This window comes from Anomalospiza imberbis, chromosome 3 (genome assembly GCF_031753505.1).
Source record: "Anomalospiza imberbis isolate Cuckoo-Finch-1a 21T00152 chromosome 3, ASM3175350v1, whole genome shotgun sequence".
Classification (NCBI taxonomy): domain Eukaryota; kingdom Metazoa; phylum Chordata; class Aves; order Passeriformes; family Viduidae; genus Anomalospiza; species Anomalospiza imberbis.
This window is the reverse complement of record NC_089683.1, coordinates 12,255,782-12,271,163: the sequence shown is the minus strand read 5'-3', so window position 1 is coordinate 12,271,163 and position 15,382 is coordinate 12,255,782. Positions and strand designations below refer to the sequence as shown.

At 42.3% G+C, this 15,382-nt stretch overlaps 1 long non-coding RNA gene across 1 annotated transcript; it reads left to right on the top strand.

Moving 5' to 3' along the window:
• Positions 1 to 6,877: 6,877 nt before the first annotated feature.
• On the top strand, positions 6,878 to 10,479 carry LOC137470277 (uncharacterized). Its single transcript, XR_010996984.1, has 2 exons — positions 6,878 to 6,981; positions 9,585 to 10,479. It is a non-coding gene; the product is annotated as an uncharacterized lncRNA (long non-coding RNA).
• The last annotated feature ends 4,903 nt before the right edge of the window (positions 10,480 to 15,382 follow it).

Below are 15,382 nucleotides of genomic sequence, written 5' to 3'. Positions count from 1 at the left end.
AGAGCATGAGCACAACAGCCCTGCAGATCCCAAGACCAGTGCAGAAGGAAGGGCAGGAGGTGCTCCAGGTGCTGGAGCAGAGATTGTCCTGCAAGCACCTGGTGCAGCCCATGGTGAGGCAGCTGTGCCCCTAGGGCCCATGAAGGACCATGGGGGAGCAGAAATCCACCTGCAGCCCATGGAGGACCCCACAGTGGAGCTGTAGGTGCCTGAAGGAGGCTGCGACCCTGTGGGAAGCCCATCCTGGAGCAGGCTCCTGGCAGGACCTGTGGCCCTGTGGAGAGAGGAGCCCACACTGGAGGAGCTTTGCTGGCAGCACTTGTGACCCCATGGGGGACCCAGGCTGGAACAGCCTGTTCCTCAGGGACTGCATCTCTTGGGAGAGTTCACATTGGAGCACTTCATGAAAAACTGCAGGCCATGGGAAGGACTCACATTAGAAAAGTTCATGAAGAACGGTCTCCTGTGGGAGGGGCCCCATGCTGGAGAAGAGAAAGAATGTCAGGAGGAAGGAGTGGCACAGGTGGGCTAAACTGACTGCAACCTCTATTCTCCTCCTTCTCTCATTTCTGAGGGAAAGAAGTAGAAAAAATGACAGTGAAGTTGAGCACAGGAAGAAGAGTGGGGTGGGAAAAAGGTGTTTTAAGACTTGCCTTTATTTCGCATTATCCTACTCTGATCTGATTCGTAATAAGTTAAACTAATTTCCCCAGGGTGGAGTCTGTTTTGCCCATGACAGTCACTGCTGAGGGATCTCTCTCTGCCCTTATCTCAAGCCACAAGCTTTTCATTATGTTTTCTGCTCCCTGCCAGCTGAGGAGGGCAGTGACAGAGCAGCTTTGGTGGGCACCTGCCATCCAACCAGGGTCAACCCATGTCAATATTGACAAAACTGCTTATTACTCTGTAAAATCCTGAGCACCCATTTATAACTGCTGCAATACCAGCTGCCAATCTGGTCCAGTGAGTCCACCTAATAATCTACCTAATAACCATCTGCTCCAACCTAATAGTCCCAGCTGAACTCCCACACTCTGATTTACCCATGAATATTTTAACTGTAGTGCCTTGAACTACAGGTACAATTTCAGTCTTCCAAAGAGATGAAAAGATGACAAATATATCTCAACAATGACATCAACACTCAACTAAAGACCATCACTCCAATAAACCATAAAACTGTCAGATCTTTCAAGAAAAACAACCAGAAGTCTACAACACAGTAAAAACCTACCCACATACGTAACAAATTTATTAAGTAACAAATTTATTAAATAACAAATTTATTAAATCCCAGTGATGATAACACTGCAGGCATAGACAGACATCTGTTTTTCATAGATCTTGGCCTACATCCTAGTTCTGATATTAAAAAAAAACCAAAAAAACACCCAAAAACTAACAGCTAGAGAAAAAAACAAATTACTTTAGATCCATAATTAGTATGGTCCTTTTGCTCACTCCCCAGGATACCTACAGTGATACTAGAAAAGGGTGATGCTAGGAAATGTAGGAAATGACTGTTCATTACTAGGATCTAAATTTTCTCCAGGTCCCTTTGGACTCCTTGACAAAATGCTTCACTTCATATGAAAGTAAATGTTTGGGTTGAAGATCTCCATTTTTCATAGCTGTCAAAGAAAAAAGTCTGGTTTGCACACACATTTTGCTGTGATTTCTAAAACATCTTGTGTTGGACTGGACAAGAAGAGAGACAGCTGATTTGTATGCCCCCATGTCAAATCACTTCACAGCATCAGTAAATAAAGGGAACAGCAAGGCTGACTAAACCCAAGCCGATCAATATTGTGAATCATCGACTCAGAGATGGCTTTGAACACACACACAGGACTTTAGCTGGCAGCATGGTTGGGAGCTGACCATCCTGGTGCTTGCTGTGCACCTGATTCTGCATCAGAATCAGGAGCACATCAAACACCATCTAGTAACCCATGCCAGGAACTGAGTGGAGTTCATTTGGAGCTGCTAATTGCCTTTGCTCTGTGGAGAAACTGTGACCCTCAACAGTGTGAGGACTGTGCTTTTTGTCAGAGTATGTCAAAGGAAGTCAGGCAGCTCTTGTTTAATTGTAAAAGAGTCACTGAGAGACTGCAGAGTAAGATATCTGAAGGACTTTGTGAAAAGGCACAGAGTTGTCCAGATTTGACCTCTGAGCAAATCTTCAGAGAATCACCCAAGTAGTCTGCTTTCTGGAAAAACTGGAGATGAAGCTTTTTAACAGTGCAAAATTAGGCAATGAATTCAGACATGCCTACCTACAGTCACTGGCACAAGATGGGAGAATAACATATACAGTCATTCCTTAACAACCAGCAGGAAAGTGTGCGCAGGTTTGGAGGACAGCCTAATCCCTAAGAACTGAAGTTATCTCCTTCCAAACTCATTTATATCCCTTCCCTTCAGAATCTCTCGTCCATACAGAAAGAAAAAAAAAATAAAAAAAAAAAAAAGAAAAGTTATTATAAGAATTAAATGTCTGATTTCAATGTCAGTTGAAGGAAATACTACCACATACTTTGCTAGTAACACCACATTAAACACAGAAAGCAGAATGTTTTGTATTATGTACAAGAAACAAAGCTACCTGAATAACTTCCCCCTACCACCCCCTCCCTCTGGCCCCAACCTCATCTCGTGATTCTCTCTAAAGAGAGTCATATGGCAGCACTTTTCTCCTTTTATGGGCAAAAAAAAAGGATAAAGGAAGTCAGCAGCTGAGCGGGACTGCAGTGCCACATGAATTAAGCAGCTCAGAGCTGTGCTGCTCCTCTCGCATCCCTACCTCAGTGCATTATGGATAGGTACTCTCAGAGAGGGACACTATGAATCAACTTCCACTTAATGCATATATAATTACATGTCACTGAATGTTTCACACTGAACTCATCACCACAGCATGTATTAAAAACCAAAGGATAGAAGGCATGTAATATATTTGCATTTGCTTATCTACCATCTCCTTCCTTTGTGTGAATGTCCTGTCAATAGCAGGCAAACCTCTTCTTTGGGAAACAGCTGTAGTGATAGTATGACACTGAGCAGCAATTAAAATTAAAGTACTTTCTGCTGCAAGAATTTCCATGTGTTCCATGCTGCCCCAGTGCCTACCACCCACACCCACACTGGTCCTTTTCACCAGCAGCTCTATAAGATGAAATTGGGGAAAGTTATTAATAGTCCAGTTTAGCAAATTTGGCACTTTTTTTGAGACAGAGAACTGTGTAAATTTCATTAGCTCAATGCAGGGAAAGGTAAATGACACACAAAATTCCCTATGTATCAAGAATAAAAGCCTTATTGTTATTTTATCAATGGAAAGAAAGGAATCGTTGTTTCTGCCTCAATAATTGATACTAGACAATATGAGGACTCACATCCATAAACAGCTACAGTACTGAGAAATTATATAGAAACCCACCTCCTCTCCATGAACAGGTGATGGGATCAAGAACTTGTAAGTACCCCCATCTCCCACCCAAGCACAGGCAGCAGGATCCATCAGCCAGAGAACCACAGCGTGCACATGGCCACGGGCACAACACCTGCTGTGGGTCTTGGAACATACCTGTCAGCCTTACAGGTACCACCACTGAGTCAGAGCCACCCTGCTTTCCTCCAGCTTTTTATGCACACTTATTCTGAGTTATATTTGATTATTACAACTTAATTTGACTAGTAGAACTTGACTACTTTGTTTGGAAGTGATGCTGAAAACAACTGAATTCAATTACATGAGGTAGGCTTGCTGGGTCACAGCCCACACACTTCAAAGCTAAAATGTAGATAAGCATTTCCAGGGTCAGAGGCCCTGTCCTTAAAACTTTTTTTTGGGTGGTTTTTTTGGGTTTTTTTTGTTTTGTTTTTGGTTTTTTTTTTTTTTTTTTTTTTTTTTTTTTTTTTTTTTTTTTTAGGAAGGAAGCAGTCTCTCTGGTTATCAGATCATTATCAGGTCAGATTAGACAGCCAAAACAACCGAGTTCAGTAAGGAATTTAAAATACTCCATTTTTTGAAGTCTAGCACTGCTCTTGCACGAAACATGGAATTTGTTAAATATATGCATATATTTCTTGTTGTTAAAGATTAACTATTTACTCCTTAGAAGCTTTCAAGTGTCATAACAGTGTATTTAATTCTCTATTGACAAATGCTATTTCTTTATAAACATGGACTGTTTCTTTAAAAAGTAGTATTTAAAATCTGTAGGTGTCCCTTTGCCTTATGAATAAATTAGAAGACACTGAACAACAGCAACCGACAAAGTACAAACACTTTATTACAATTGTGGTGACTCAGACTGTCAGGATTTGGCAGCCCACAGTGTTCTTCAGCAGCAGAACAAAAGGGGATTTTTTTTAGCAGTTTTACTTCTAGTTCAGTAAAGGACAACATGATACTGTCTGTGCCTTAATGAATCAAAACCTCTGTAAAACAAAGACATAAGTAGTCAGATCCCAATCATTTTCTGTCTCACAGTATAAAACATATTACCTATACATCTAGGACCTCTAATATGTGTGCTCTCTCCTTGTCTTTCAGGGAAAAATAAAATAAATAAAAGCAGGAAAATTATCTAGCTATAGAAATACAAATCAGTTCTACAGGCAACACAGTCCCAAAATACTTCAAGATCAGGAAGTATTTTCTGGTTTCCTGTTGAATACAAGAAACGTTGACAAAAAAATTCTAAGTGGATTTCTTAACACCTTCACTAACAAAAAACATAACCCCCAAAGACCTAAGTATTGCACTATAATAACACAGTCTCTAATGTATTCAGAGCATAAAACACATTTTTAGGGAGACTAGTTTTCTAGCACCCCCATCATGATCTCATCTGGAACAGCAAAACCATCCCTGCAGTTATTGGTATTACAGAGCCCTGCTGCAGCACAGCCTTGGGAGAGGGTGAGGGAAGCATTCCAGTCAGTCCTACAGGGCTTTTATGCTTTAATAATAAAAAAAAATACGATAAAGAGTTACAATATATCAGAACCCATTTCCTCTGCCACCATCAAGTCTTATGGAGAGGATTACAGACTTATTTCCAGAAGCTTCTAAAGATGCCAATGTCCATCATGAAATCTGTATTTGAAAAAGTCACCAACTGCCTACAGATGATCCATGAAGCAAAATACTGCAATTACAGAGCAATACAGTACAGGCAGACTGTGTGTATGTGGGTGGGACGAAGTACAACTGAGACAAAATTAGACTGTTCCTGGAAATAAAACATAACAAATTCAACAATCTAGCCTTCTCAAATCTAAACAGATCTCAACAACTCTGAGAAATGTTATCAAATTTTCCTCTTGCCATTGCTTCCCTCCCCAGTTTCCACAGTATTATAGCAATCCCCTCTGAAAAATTAGGACTAGCAGATCAACCATACCAAATAAATTTTACTGTATGTCTCCCATGGAGGCTATTTAAATACAATTTTGCAATCAATTTACTGGAGAGAGAATCATAAGGATCAGTTACCAGAGAGAATTTTCCTTCTTCTCCAAAACCAATTCTGGTCTGTAAATGGCACCATCACTCAGCATTTTGATAACAGCTAAAAAAACAGTAATGAATTTTTGCCCCACAGCTCCACACCATTATTAACATGCATGAGAGAAACCAGAAAATGAACTTTCTTCCCTCTTCCCAGAAAGCCATTAACTCAAGCTAACCTTCCAGATTTTATCTGGGGCAGCTGCAAAATGAAAATTATAATGATCAAGCTAGGTATTAAATACACTCACTATAAAGAAAATAAAAGAGAAAGCAGGTTTGCTCTGAAATATCTTTGAAAAACATGGAAACAACCCTTTCCTCCCACTTCTCAAAATAAGCACATACAGCTTAGGCAACAATAGTCTTAGGACACTACTGGGCTCAGTTCAGTTGCAGAGGCAAATAACACTGAGCTGTTTTGAAATATCCCAGTAGGTGCTCCATGCCATGGGTCTATGCAGGACACAGGTCTTCTGGCCTCCTTGTGCCTGCTAACCAAGTATAGATGCAACAGTTGTTGCAAAGCATCTCATCCAGGACAAAACATTTACACTGGACAACTGAATCAAACCAGACTCAAACTGGTCCTAAAACCAAAAGACAGACTTTCTTCAGAAGCCCTCAGTCTTGCCAAAGTCTGGCCTTCATCCCTTCAAAATCTATGCTCTTCCTAGATTTACTTATCCATATAAGTCTAGGAACCCAAACTGGACTCACAGGAGAATTTTGAGCATGGCTGCAACAAATTTGGGTATAGAAGGGAAAGTAAGACAACTGGGATAGCAAGCAGGAAGCCACCTAACCTAATAGGTAAGAAAGTTGTGAAGGCTGTACCTTAAACTGATGTCACCTATTCCTGGAAGCTGAAGAGGTACCTATATTATTAAAAAGGGTTGTAAAACCCTCAGGCCTCTCTAGAAGCAAGATACATTCCTTTCACAAGCTCCTGAGGAAAGGAGTCATTCAATTTTGCAGTTTTGGATGAGAGGGCAGCAGCATGCCCTCAAGCACCACCGAGCTATTGAAAAGCATCAGGAAAGCAACCACAGAGGAAGTAGAAGTGGGTGGTAGACTCCTGTCAGGTTGAGAGACTGCCTCCCAACCACATCTCTGCACACCAGGGTAGAGCCATAAACCACAGGCCATTGTCTGTCCTAAGACTATTCCTGCAGAAGTTATGAAATGGAAAAATATTTACTGGATGAAAGAATGAAACACCTATAGAAACCAGATTTCCCTCACCTGAATGCCTTAATCACAGGGCAGGAGTTTAGACCTCTGGCCTAATTACTGGTGGGGGTTTTTTTGGTTTTGTTTTGGGGTTTTTTTTTTTTTTGTTTGGGTTTTGTTTTTTTTTTTTGTTTTTTTTTTTTTTCCCAAAGGTTGCAGGTGAAATAAAGGACAGCTTTTGACACTCTGCTTGTTTCAGTCTCTTGGGAAGAGGGTGATGTGAGCTCAAGGTACTTAGAGCTGAAAAGGACAGAGAATAAAGGGTCCCACTTAATGAATGTGGGATGCAACTAATGCACCATAAAACATGAAGAAAGATTAACATAACTGCAAATGCTTTTACTCAAGTTTGAGTAAATAGCTTACACTTATTTCTCAGCAAAACAAGATTTTTTAATCCGAAGGGAACATTCCCATTTCTGGATGCCAAAGGCAGTGAGGTAGGAGAGAGATTCCGCTCTCCAGAGCAGTCTCAGTGATTAATAGCTATGGATGCATGCAGAACAGAAGCCCGGTGCATCTCACAGTAAAAAATGTAGAAAAGTGTGCTTTCAGACATGGGTTTTAGGACCATCAACCTCAGCTTTAAGGCATCTAGTTGTAAAATAGGCCACTCAAATAATTTATGAACTCAGGCAGTAATATACAGCAGAGAGAAGAATTCCCTCCCCATCAAATCCCATAAATTATATATTAAAAAGCTTCTAACAACTATTTAAACTTTAAGTTAAACCTGTGTGTATCAGAGAGATACAGGAGAGTACAGGATGACTTTTATCTAAAATGTCAGTTTAAGTCTACACATTCCCTTAAAAACACCAAACCACCTCGACAGTGTTTTTATATTGTGCGAACTTGCACTCTGTCATCTCGAGCTCATCACAGACAAATGGAATCAAACTCAAGATTTCAGTATGCTCCATGCCATACTCTAGACACGACAACTCCCATGCTGAATGGACGCTATGGATGCTCTTCACCAGGCCTGAGGAACACAGGTTCATGAATCATGTTTATTAACCCAAGACTTGAATCAAATCAGACTAACACTTTTGATAGGCACACTTAACACCACAAGCTGCACTGCTACTGGAACCTTCAAAATGAACGTTTCACACATTATAAACATCACAAATTCCTAACACAGATTTACTCAAAGGTAAGACTAGGACTTATGCATTAGCTTCACCTTTTCCACTGCTGGTCATCCAAACCATGTCGTTAAAATCTGTCAACCTGTCCATGATGAATAGCACTACAGAAGTACTGTCATGGACAGGATGAAAAAAAAAAAAGGTAAAATGCACAAAGAAGGCCCTCAGAGCACTGGTTTTCTAGTCTATTGACAAGTCCATAAATTAGACAAGAGTATTTCAGTTGTTAGCATGCCAAAGTAACCTTTCCTAAGTTAAGGTAAGGCTGAGTGATGTTTAACTAAATCTCATGGTTGCTATCTTCCTGTTGGCATCATTTCTAAACATTTTAAACCCACAATACTAAATAAAAATCTTTCAAGCACTTGTGTGTCAGTGCTGCACTGAGTCACACTAGTCCTGAAAGGTTCTTGTCCTATACCTATTACTGTTATTTTTTTCTGTAGGATCAACTACTGCTACCAGTTTAAATCAAGAACTTATATTGAGCAGTATGTAAAGATAGAAAATAAGACATATTTTTTCATTTTAATTGGAATCAGGAATTGGAATTTTGGCTAAGTAGAAGAATGGTAAATTCCTAGTACTTCATCATAATTAGGATCTGTACTGCTCAAATCATTCAGATTGCTCTCGTCATCATTCACATGATTGCAGAGCAGCTTCTCTTAACAATTTTAATTTAAACAACAAAATTCAAATTTATGACTACATTTTTTGCAGCTCTCAAACTGCCCCATATATTAAATATTTTAATTCATGCCTCTCAAACTGTTTTCTCTGATTTAGTGTTACTGTTTTGCATTCCTAGATAACATGAGTAGAAAGCACTGCTAAAAGAATGATTGATAATATTGAAATGGATCCAAATACATACTAAATTCAGTACAGAGAAAACACTAAGATGTTTGGCTGCTTCAAATTAGCATACATTGTTGTCATCCATACACCCGTATCCACTGACTTTATAGGTCCCAACAAAATAGCCTGTTTGTCTCCAGGGATTGTAACAGGAGACCTAATGATGTCTGGATCATACACAGCATTTGGATATAGAATAGCATTTTTCTGGTTTGTATAAAATGTGAACTGAATGATTAAGTTCATGTGCTACTGCATGTAATATACATCCAGTGCTCAAGAATGCCAGTAATTCTAAAAAAAATATTTTACAGTTTTTCCAAAAACTCTAATTAGAATGGCATTTGGAAATAGATAAAAATATGATAAAGAGATCTTTCTTATAGTATCTCTACACCTACAAAATATTATTTCTGTTAACATACAGGAATGGTTATTCATCTAAATAAGATATAGCATTTAAGCACATTTTTGTATATCACACAATGTGGAAATCTGCAACACAGTGCACATGCAAATCCTCAATGCCTTTGTAAGGCTGCCATACTGCTGAGGACAAGATATTTCAGCCTGACAAAACAGCATCAAAAATGATGTCATGAGGACAAGCTAAGCACACTAACAATGAATTATCTTCTCAGCACTGTAAAATTCACTAATAGACTCACTGTCATGGCAAAATGACATCTGACAACAGTAATTAAGCAACAGTATCCAAGATGATCACCATTTTTCCTTTCTGACTTAATCAAGGGGGTTTTATTCTAATTAATGGCATACACTGTCTTTTCAAACACTTGTTTTTTGTTTATTTTCAGTTTTTAATAAAGAGCAGAAGTTCTTGAGGGAAAAAACAAAGCATCACTGCAAAAGCAGCACAGGAGGGTACTGAAGAAGTACAGAGCAGAATACAGTAAAATACTGCACAGTCTTTGAGAAACCATATAAGCAACTCAGAAAGCCTTGCTTATACTTGCCATAGTTTACATCAAGTGAAACTTCAAAGACCAGCGGTTAAAATATACTACAGCAGTTTAAGTTGAAGAATAAAATTCTTAGAATTTTATTCTTGGTTGCTACTCTTTATAAAATTAAGTCAAACCTTTCATGATGTTCCCATAATCTGTAATTTAGTTTCATTAAAATATTTTTTTAAAGTCTACCACAGAAAACAGTAGGACTTTATCTTTAGTTTTTAATTTGGGCCTGGTGAGATGGGGGATTGGGGGTATTACAGGAGAGTAGAAAAGATATTTAAATGCGAGAAATTACACAGTTTATTTTTAAAATTACTTTTAAAAAGTACATTGCTGATGTAACAGTCTTCCTTACATGTTATAGAAATACGAAAGTTGCCATAACACAGAAAAAGGAAGTACCAGCTCAGTTCTTCCCTGTGTAATAGGAGTTGGGGTATTTTTGTAGAGCTGTACTGAGAATGTGAAAATCTTTGCCCACAAGGCAACCTCATGTCACGACAGCATTTCATTCCAAATCTCCCTCCTAAGAGTTCATTGCCAAAGTAATTTTAATTTTTTATGGCCTTGCAGATGGTCAAAACAGAAGAAGCAAAGCAAAGATATCTCTGTCCCCCTTAACCTACCCTTTCCCCAAACACATATAAACTGACTTTAGAACTGGTAACAAAAATAGAGTGCAAAGATGGTCTGTATGGCAATTAGAGACCAGGAACAGGCTGGAAATCAACTCACATCACCACCCTCGGCAAGTTATTAGCAGCACCACTGAAAGCCTGTGCAGTTAAGAGCCTCGCTGTGTTGCCAATGAATTACGGAGCATTCGATTTTACACAGTAGCACAATGTATTACTGAGACCTTAGCAAAACAAACCCCAGATAAAGATAAGTAAAACTAAACGGTCTTGGAATCAAATGAGGAGAAAAATAATAATAGGAATAAAAGATACAAGCGTGCTGTTTGCTGTTAACACCTCCCAACATAGCGATTTAAACGAGATGAATGCAGCATTACAGAGCCTGTCTTTCATCTCCTGTCTAGGTACATCCCTCTGAAAATACCACGCTTATGGCACCCTGCATCCAGCAATCACCAGCAGCTGGAATTGAAAGTTTTCGGAATAATCAAAGTTTGAAGCTTAATCTCCCTTTACCCCCCCAGGCCGCACTCAGACCAGCCAGGCACAGCGACTCGCTGTCTGACCGACACCCCGGGCCAGCGCGGAGCTCCGCCGGGCTCCCCGGGCCCTGCCGCGGGCACAGCCGGCTCCGCACCGGCGCTGCTCGTCCCTGCGGCCGCAGCGGCTCCGGCACCCACCGGCCGGCAGCGAAAACCCGGAGACTTCCACCCGGGAGAGCCCAGTGGCCGGCGAAGCATCTCTCCGGCTCGGCGAAGCCAATCGGGAACCTCCGCTCGGGCTCGCACCGCACCCGATGCCTCTCCAAGAGGGGCTTGGGGCGAAGCCAGCCCCCGGCGCTCACCGCCCCGGGGCCGCTGGCAGCGCTCCGGGGCCGGCGCTTCCCAGGCAACAGTTGGCCGTGTCCCTCCGGGTCCCCCCCGCCACTGCCCGCAGCCCACGCGGTGCGAGGGGCAGGGGCACCGCGAGGAGGGCGCCTCGGGGCCGGGGAGCGGGCACAAAGGCGGCTGCGGAGGCTCAGAGGGCGAGGGGAACGGGGAGACTCCGGGGCTGCAGCGCCGTCCCCGCCCCGCCGCGATGCGATGCGGGGGCGCCGAGAGAAGGAGCAGCAGAGGCGGTTCGGCCCCCACCCCGCGCAGCCCCGGGCCCCGCCGTGCCTCCCCGCTCTTACCTGGGCCGCCGGTCGCCGCTGGCCGCCGCAGGTACCCTCGTCCATCCCCCGCCGCTGCCTCCGAATCAGCCGCCGGCGCTGCGGCGCGGCCCAGCCCGCCCGGCCCAGCGCGACGCTGGCAGACCCGCCCCGCCCCGCGGTGGCTGCGTGCGGCTCCCGCCGGCGGCCGCCCCGGGCGCGGCTCCCCGGACCCGCCTCCCGCCGCGGCGGGGCGAGGCGCCCTCCGATGGGGATGGGATGGGGATAGGGATAGGGATGGGTCTTCCACCCCGTGCAGACCGTACGCGGGGACCCCCTGGCTCCCCAGCGGACAGGCCGGGGCGCTGGGCTGTCCGCTTAGCGGAATCAGGGCAGGGGTGCGTGTGACTGTCACCCGCGCTGCGCCCCGCCCCGCCCGGGGACATCGGCGCTGACCCCAACCCTCCCCGTTTCGCAGGGATCCCATCCCCCTCTCTCCGGTGGCCTCCGTTGTGGGATGGGGGGGAAGTGGGACGGGACGGTGTCTGTGTGACTCTGTGACTCTCAACCCTGGAGTTCGGAACTTCACATACATTTTTTGTGTTTCTGGCTTTGTAGAAGGCAGCGCTTCCTCAAGACGTCAAAACCAGATCTGAGCCCATTCACAGCTCATGAAAATACTTTGTACTTCCTCTTGCTGTGCTGAGGGTTAAATGAGGTTAAAGTCGCCAGAATGGCTGTGAAGCCCTTGGTTTCCCCCTTCCCCAAAAGCCAGTCTGTGCGTCATTTAGAGCGAGAAAGCAAGAAAAGAAAAACAAAACAAAAAGTGACAATATTAGAAGTACAGTACAGAAATACCTGCTCAATTGTTCAAAGGGCTTTGCTTGCTGAGCTCTTTAAATGTGAGAAGCTGTGATGCTGACCTCAAAGAGATCACAGCTCTGTGCCAGTGAACCTGAGAGTTCACAGCTGCGTTCTGCCCCGGGCAAATGTGCTGAGGAGAGCTGTGTGCTCAGAGAGGTGTGATTCTCATGAATAAGGCAAGTTTTGGAGCGCTGCGAAGTGGAGTGGTTTGGTGGAGCTGTGAAAATATAGGGCCTGCTGCTGCCTTGACCCTCTGGCCTGTCCCTCCCTCTGAGCAAGCACTCCAGAGCAGCATCACTTTCATGATTTAACTTCTTCCCTTTACCCAGGCTTGATCCAGATGTCCTTGAATTGTTCTTTTTTTGGTCTGAAAATTACAAATGGTCTAGTTAGAAAATAATTCAGGTGACATACTTAGTCTATTAAAAGGCTGTGTCTCTGTTGCTGTAGCACATTTAGTATAGCTACCCTTACAGCACCCAGCTTAGTAGAACACTGAGCTGCTGGCTTGCATTTTTTACCCACAAGTCTCAAAGTACCTTTTAAAAGAAGTAAATAGCATTGCTCCACTTTCAAGTGGGAAGAACAGTCACATGGAAAACTTGAACCAGGAGAAAGAACTAAACCTCAGATTCCCAGCTAGCAACGTAATGCCCCCTTTTAATTATTTTTCTGGGGCATGCATTCTGACTGCTTTATAATGGTTGTGTCTTGAACTGGATGCTTTTACAAAAGAAGACGCAGCTGCCACCCATCTTTTGGAAATATCCTGACTCTATGACTGCATGCTATCTATGTATGCTCTCAAGTTGTCTGCACTGAATACATCAAGGACTTAGCCAGAAGAATATTTTTATTCTGCATACCAGTAATATTTAGGAGTTAGAAAAATCCAACTTTTAAATCCTGCCAAAATAAAGGGACTGCTAGATATTGATGAAATGAACTGTAGAACATCTACATGTTCACATACTACCATCTACATCGCATACTACCATAAGACTGAAGTTGATCAGCCTGTGGGGAAAATGGCAGGCGAGTGATAGATTTCAGATTCTCAGCTTTGGACAATGATGTTAGAGGAAACAATTATTTAACTGCCTACTGGCATAGTAGCCAAGCCACAACTGTCTTTGTGAAACTGTTATCTTAGTGCTTGTGTGAGACAAGTTCAGTTTGCAGCACATTGGGTAGGGATCAGATTCCTCAGTAAAGTAATTTCTTATCACTTAGACTCTGTGAGTTATCTCACATATCACCCAGTTTTTCTTCGAAAAGATTCAGGATACCCATGATTTTCTGTCTTAAGTCTACCAGCCCCATCCCAATACCTCAAGCACCCTAAACTTTCTCAGGTGAAAGGATGTGCTTGCATTTACACTGCTGAATTATGCCTCTAAATTTGGGTATACAGACACCTCTATTTCTTAGACATTATTTTGGTGTCTAATCTCCCATTACAGGCAGTACTAAAGTCCAGGTCTAGTGCTTTCATGAAGTCGTTTCACACATCACAAGAAGCAGGTAGGCTTCTAAAATCAGTTATCTGGTGAGCAATGCAATGGGCCAGCCAGTAATAGTCTGGTTATTACAGCTTAGTAATAGTCTGGTTACTATAGTCCTGATCCAGGGGTGGGATAAGCACAAACATCCAGACATTTTGAAGTTTTCCTTGGGTATCTTGCCTTATTTTTTCTTGTCTTTCAGAAGCACATGTAGGTCCTGTGACCTGTAGATGTAGGTCAGAATGCCCATTGCTACCTAGGTGAATCTGTCATCTCTGCAGTGGAAATTTAAGTCACTTAGATAAAGACGCCTGCTGACAGACATCCAAAATGTAGGAGTCTGAATTTCACACTGAATCCCATCCAAATTGATTTGCAGTCTGAAATCTGAGGGGATTTTAACACATTTTATTTCACTGTTATAACAATGTATACACAACCAGTTGCCATGGCTCAACTGGGACATAAGAACATAGCATCAATCTCTGGATTTTTTTAGGTGTTGGCCTTAAAACATCTGCTGAAATTTAAATGGTGAAATAGATTATTTTTTTAAAAAAGAATTATTCATAAAAGTCATCTGCAATACTGGTAAATACTTGTATTTTTATCTACCTGGAACAGCGTTGTTTATTCTTGTGTAGAGTATGGTGCCTTGCAAGTCCTGAAATTCATTGCTTTATGCAGAATTGCATTTGAAATCATCTGGATGCAACCAGCAGTCAAAGAGATGGGCACATGAGTTTTCAGCTTTTGATGTTTTACTTGCTAAGCAGAACTAATGTATTTATCTAGCACTTTTCTCCAGTATTACATGTGGGAGTTTATTTGTAGAATAAAGGGAAATCTTCCTTAATGCTCATTTTAGCTCTGTGCAGATTGAAAGGAAACAGGTTATTACAAAGAGCATTTTGAGGAAAAGAAAGGTTTAGAGTTCTGTTCAGAAATTACCAAATTCAAAGGAGAGGGTCTTAATTTCAGTGCCCATTCCATCAGCCCCTTAATAATTTCCTCACTCTGAAAGCCCTTTATTTTTGTGGTTAACAGAAAACAAAAAAAAAAAAGGATAATTATATATTCTATAAAGTAAATTATATGAATATTCAGTATGGTCCTGTCATCACTTGTATAATTCACAGTACCGGTGATATTGTTTGCAATAGCAACTTGTGAAGAGGAAGCTCAGAGCCATTTTATAATTTAGGGACATAATCTTCTTTTTCAGTTACGTGACTGAAAACTAGGAGTGAAGCCAGTAGCTTCCAAGGCACAACAAATCAAAAGAGGAGAAGAGAGGAGAGGAGAGGAGAGGAGAGGAGAGGAGAGGAGAGGAGAGGAGAGGAGAGGAGAGGAGAGGAGAGGAGAGGAGAGGAGAGGAGAGGAGAGGAGTTAATCTATAATTTTACAACTCCAAATTGTGTCTGAAATTGTTTCCTATGAAAGAACAGTACTGCTGTGGCTTTGTCAGTATTTTTCTCTCCTATCAAAGAACCAGCCACTAGT